We start from the raw sequence: 6539 nt of genomic DNA, 5'->3' as shown, positions 1-6539 counted from the left end.
GCAGGTGCCAGTGTCAAGCCCTGACACACACACACATACTTTGCTCAAGTGTTACTTTATCACTCCTCTAGCACCATGTAATGCTCCAGTATGACTAAGACCAAGTATGAAGCAAGTTCTGCTTGAATAGTGCGTGATGGACAGTCTGCAGGAAAAATCTAGACAAAAAATAGCTGGTGATCGACTAGAAGAGATTTATAACTCTGAAAAAATAATGGTTGAAAATACATCATTCTACTTGGCCATGCGCCAAACTAACGCAGTATTTTTCTGCTGTTTTAATTTTTATTTCAAATGTTGAAAACATTTTCTTCTGTTGCTTTCAGCTGTTAAAACAATAGCTAAACATCAGTCATTTACATGTAAATACAATAAGAAACACTTTAACACTTTGCCTTGAGTTTGACTTAGGTGGGGTAGGTCTCGTTTGATGTCTTCACAACAAAAAAAAAATCAATGTCTCAAACTAAGAACAAACACTTCCCAGAGACTCTGATGAAGACGCATGACGAAACGTTAGTCTTACTGCACTGAAAAAAATAAATAAATAAATAACAGAAAATAGACATCTGTGTGGCACCAGATTTTTTTCCCCTTTGCACTTACAGTATTATTAAGTCCTGCTCTGGTTGCACCGGATTGTCAATTTAGAAGCGCAGAGTGCGTATCTCCTTTGTTTTTACAACTTCCCATGACATCTCCGCAGTCTAAAGCCAATAGGGTGTCACTAATAATGTATGACAAATGCATTTCACATCGAATTCACTTTGACACGCACATTATGCAAAAACATACACACGCACAGTATGCATAAACACACACACACACACACACACACATACACTCACACACACACACACACACACACATACACTCACACACACACACACTATACATAAACACACACACACACACACACACAAACATGTGCGTGCGCATTATACATAAACATAAACACACACACACACACACACACACACACGCACACACACACAGTGGAATATAATTACATTTTTTCAAGGTCACAATTCAATTTACATATGAACCCCATTTTTGGTTCGCTCACAGCGGATTTGCCGTCTTTCCTGGAGGTCATAAAAGCAGAGCAATCACAGACACCCCCAACTCTCCCATCAGACACTCCCTCACCCCTCTCCGCAGGGCCGCTGACAGTTTTTGATGGTCCCAGGACTAAGTCATCTGAAAGGACCCCCCCATCCAATACATACAATGTAATGAAAACTTAACTTTGGGCCCCCAGTGTCCCTGGGCCCGGGACAACTGACCCCTTTGTCCCTCCATGTCGCTTCCCATCCGTCCCCATCCATCAGGAATCCACCCATACAACGGCAATCCACCCAATTATTCCACCCATTGATGACTTTCGCTGGCGTGGGCATAAATCTCCTGCTCCGTGCCCTCAGACTCTATCAGGCCTGACGTGGGCTCGTAAATAGGGGTGAAGAGAGGCTGTCATCATGCCACTAACCTAGAGTGAAATGTGTGGTTAGGCGTACTATATTATATTAGGGGGTCCTGTAGTGGTGAGTGTGTGTGTGTGTGTGTGTGTGTGTGTGTGTGTGTGTGTGTGTGTGTGTGTGTCTGTGTGTCTGTGTGTGTGTGTCTGTGTGTGTGTGTGTGTGTGTGTGTGTGTGTGTGCCCTCGTGCGTGCGTGCCCTCGTGCGTGCGTCCGTGTGTGTGTGTGTGTGTGTGTGTGTGTGTGATGTGGGGGTGATGGGTGGCGGTGGTCTCAGCATCGTAAATAGAGGTGAAGAGCTGCCGGTGGGAGGTGAAGAGCGGGTGAGAATGCGCACCACACAGGGCTGGACTGGCCATATGACATGGCGGGCATTTCCCAGTGGGCCCGTACCTTCGTGGGCCCCTATTTTACAAAAATGTAAACAAACAAAAAGGGTGCAGGGCCCGTTGGTGAGTCAGTTCTGCGTCTCTAATTATGAGGGGACTCTTCAAGCCAAAAGTGCTCGGGCCTTTTTTCTCCCACAGTCCAGGCCTGGTACCACAGGCAAGAGGGATGCACCGATACACATTTTTTTTCACGTCTGATCCGATCCCGATATCTAAATTTGAATATCTGCCGATACCGATACTACTCCGATCCAATACCAAAATCACATATATGCACTGTCATGGTTTCCCAAGAATGGACGCAAATGCAGATCTTTCCACGGCAAACTTGATTTAATTATAAACTCAGGAACAAAACAAACACGGCACAATGGCCAAAATGGTGTCAAGAACTGAAACAGGCATAGCATACAGCTCAACAAAACATCATCAAGAATCTGCACATGGTGAATGAAAGTTCAGGTTTAAATACAGCAACAGGTGGAACATGTGATCAGGGTGATTGCTTGATTGCAGGTGCTAGTGATAATTGAGTCACAGTCTTAGTACTCTGGTGAGGCCGGGCGCTGATTGGTTGATTGGTTGAGGGAATTAGCGGATGATTGACTGGATTGTCTGAGCTGATGAGGGAATTGTCTTGATGGTGGCAACGGTGTTGTTGCCAGGTTTGTCACAGTACCCCCCCTCTGAGGCACGGCTCCAGCCGTGCGAAGGGGGCGACGACCTCTTGGGCGAGGTGCTGGTCTGTCAGGATGAGACTGGTGGAATTCTGAAATGAGAGTACGGTCTAGGATGTCGGAAGAGGGGACCCAGCTCTGGTCTTCAGGCCCATATCCCTCCCAGTCCACCAGGTACTGCATGCGGCCTTGACGGCGTCTGGAATCCAGGAGCGCCCTCACCTGGTAGGCAGGGGAACAATCGATCTCCAGCGCCGGTGGCGGCGTACCACCAGGGACCGCATCAGCCATGGGACCCGGAATCAGCGGCCTAAGGAGGGAGACATGGAAAGATGGAGAGACACGGTAGTTAGCAGGGAGTTGGAGCGTGTACGTGACTGGGTTTACCCTCCGGATCACCTTGAATGGGCCCACAAATCGAGGGCTGAGTTTCCGACAGGGCAGCTTCAGTTTCAGGTTCCTGGTGGAAAGCCAGACTCTGTCGCCAGGTTGATACTCGGGGGTATCCCCACGGCGACGGTCAGAGTGGAGTTTTTGCTGCCGGACTGCTCTGCTGATTTGGAGGTGGGTCAGCTCCCAGACCCGCTCAGCTCGGCGGAACCAATCATCAATGACAGGGATGTCAGACTTGGTGGGATCCCAGGGACAGAGAGGTGGCTGGTATCCTAGAACACATTGAAATGGGGTTAGTTTTGTTGTTGAATGGATTAATGAGTTTTGAGCATACTCAGCCCATGGGAGGAACTCTGCCCAGTCATTCTGGCGGCGGTGACAGTATGTTCTCAGGAACCGCCCAAGGTTTTGGGTTGCCCTCTCAGCTTCAGGATGGTAGCCAGAGGTGAGGCTCACAGTGACTCCCAATTTCTTCATGAAAGCCCTCCACACCTGGGATGTAAACTGGGGGCCCCGGTCCGAGACTATATCCTCAGGAATTCCGTAGTGTCGGAAAACCTGACTGAAGAGGGCTTCAGCGACCTGGAGAGCAGTGGGCATACTTGTGAATGGGATGAAGCGGTTAGATTTGGAGAACCTATCCACCACAACGAGTATGACCGTGTAGCCCTTAGATGGTGGCAGGTCAGAAAGGAAGTCTATGGCTAGGTGTGACCAGGGACGATTCGGAGTAGGCAAGGGCATGAGCTTTCCTGGCGGAAGACAACGTGGACTCTTGGTGGTTGTACAGATTGAGCAAGATTTGACATACCTCTGGACATCATGTGCTATGGAGGGCCACCAGTACTTCCTGGAGATGAGTTCCATGCTCTTCTCAATCCCTGGATGTCCCGAAGCCAAGGAGGTGTGAGACCAGACGATGACCCTGTCACGAACAGTGGAAGGCACATACATTTTGTCAGGTGGGCAAGTAGCAGGAGTTGGCTCACCTCTTTGTTCTCGTCGGATGTCTGCGTCAATTTTCCAGAGGACCGGAGCAACAATGATTGAGGGTGGAAGGATGGGCTTCAGGACTGGGAAAGGCTCAGAGATGGTGTGTATTCGAGACAAGGCATCAGCCTTGCCGTTCTTGGATCCAGGTCTGTAGGTTATTGTGAAATCGAATCTGGAGAAGAATAGAGACCACCTGGCCTGTCTTGCATTGAGCCTCTTGGCAGCTTGGATGTACTCCAGATTTCGATGATCAGTGATGACAACAAATGGTTCTTTGGCACCCTCAAGCCAATGTCTCCATTGCTCAAGGGCCATCTTCACCGCCAGCAACTCCCGATTCCCCACATCGTAATTGCGTTCGGCTGGAGACAATCTGTGTGAGTAGAAGGCACATGGGTGCAGCTTTGGTGGTTCACCTCGACGCTGGGACAACACTGCTCCTACTCCCACATCTGAGGCATCAACTTCGACCACAAATTGTTTTGTGGGATCAGGAAACTTCAGAATCGGTGCTGTGGTGAAGCGTTGCTTGAGTGCAGTAAAGGCATCCTGAGCTGCATCGGTCCACTGGAGGCTGCGTGGCTTGCCTTTTAGGAGAGCAGTGAGGGGGGCCGCAACCGAGCTGAAGGACCGGATAAACCGGCGATAGAAATTGGCGAATCCAAGGAAGCGCTGCAACTCCTTGATGTTCTTTGGGGCAGGCCACTGAGTGACAGCTTCAACCTTCTGGTCCTCCATCCGAGCGCCATCTGGGCCGATCACATATCCGAGGAAGGAGATGGTAGTCTGGTGGAAGAGGCACTTTTCAAGCTTTGCATATAACTGGTGATGTAGGAGGCGTGCGAGTACCTGTCTGACATGTAGGTAATGTTGAGCTAGTGTGGCGGAATATATTAAAATATCGTCAATGTAGGCTACAACATATTTCCCAATCATATCTCTGAGAATGTCATTGACAAAAGACTGGAAGACAGAAGGTGCATTTACCAGACCGTAGCTCATCACCAGATACTCATAGTGGCCAGTACTTGTGCTGAAGGCAGTCTTCCACTCATCTCCCTCTCGGATACGAACCAGGTTGTAGGCACTCCGTAGGTCCAGTTTGGTGTAGTAGCATGCCCCTCTAAGCTGCTCGATGGCGGAAGGTACTAGTGGGAGTGGGTACCTGTATTTCACAGTGATGGCATTGAGGCCCCGATAATCGATGCAGGGCCGCAATCCACCATCTTTTTTCTCCACAAAGAAGAAGCCTGATGCAGCCGGCGAGGTGGACGGACGGATAAAACCCTGTTGCAGTGCCTCTTGGAAGTACTCCTCCATGGCTTGGGTTTCCGTTGGAGACAATGGATACACACGGCTACGTGGAGGCGAAGTACCTGGCAGGAGGTTGATCGCACAATCCCAGGGACGATGAGGAGGAAGGTGAGTTGCCCTGGTCTTGGAGAAGACAGCATCCAGGTCCATGTATTGGTTGGGGATTTCCGGAATCACAGCTGAGTCTGGGCTCTCTATGGAGGTGGAGGCACAAGGGTATTTCAGACAATGATTTTGACAAAAGGTGACCAAGAGTGTATGTTACCTCCTTTCCAAGAGACTACGGGGTCATGGGTTTGAAGCCACGGGAGACCAAGGACTACTGGGTGCTGCATGGATGGTAGGACAAGGAAGTTGATTGATTCATGATGCACAGAGTAGACAGTCAGCTGTACCATTGAGGTGATTTGTGAGATGGTGCCATTACCAACTGGTCCTCCATCTAGGGCCTGGATGGATACTGGTGGCGAGAGAGTGTTGAGGGGCAGTTGAAGGGCCTCAGCCACGGTTGGTGTAACGAAATTGCCTGCTGCTCCTGAATCTAACAAGGCTGAGAAAGAGAAACATCTTTCACCAAAGCGTACAGTCACAGGAACAAGGAAGGGCTTGGAGGATAAAGAAGGTGGAGGTAGCTTTACCTTGTGTGGATTGGCAGGCTGGGGGCGTCTCACTCCAGGCTGAGGGCGCTTTGGGCAGAGCTCAACTTGGTGAGTAGGGTCACCACAGCAGAGCATGGCAACCCGACCGAAGCCCGACGGGCCGGGTCGGAACCCGACGGGCCGGGCCGGACTCGGACAAAAAAAAATAGAATATCTGTCGGACTCGGGTCGGGCTCGGGCTTGAACCAAACAGACATTGTGAAAATTGTAAGCAATCAGAGGAAACGTTTCAGTTCATGCAAACGGCAGTTTTGTGATTAAAAAATAAGTAATTGAATATGCATAAATGAAAATGTTGGTAGGCTACTCGTGCGAGTGATTATTATTGGCTGTATGCACGCGCCAGTTACCAGTGGCAACATGGACGCTCACTCCCAGTCAGCCGAGCAGGAATGCCGAGTCAACTTGCTTTCTTAATAAGCGCCAAATACAGTTGTCAGTGAACGCGTGGTCTTTTGTTGTAGGCCTAGTGTAGGCCATGTTTTAGCATGCCTTCGGTGCTGTCTTAAATGTTGAACATAAAATGACGAAGTTTGTCACTGCATTGCTCGCCAAGGATTACATTTCCAGCAAGGGGTAGCAAGGAGCATAATATGGATTAAAGAAGACGCACACGCTACGTGGAGTTGCCTAAGGT

The sequence above is a fragment of the Engraulis encrasicolus genome, chromosome 8, assembly GCF_034702125.1.
Source record: "Engraulis encrasicolus isolate BLACKSEA-1 chromosome 8, IST_EnEncr_1.0, whole genome shotgun sequence".
Taxonomy (NCBI): Eukaryota; Metazoa; Chordata; class Actinopteri; order Clupeiformes; family Engraulidae; genus Engraulis; species Engraulis encrasicolus.
The sequence above is the reverse complement of the archived record's forward strand: the minus strand, read 5'-3'. Positions refer to the sequence as shown.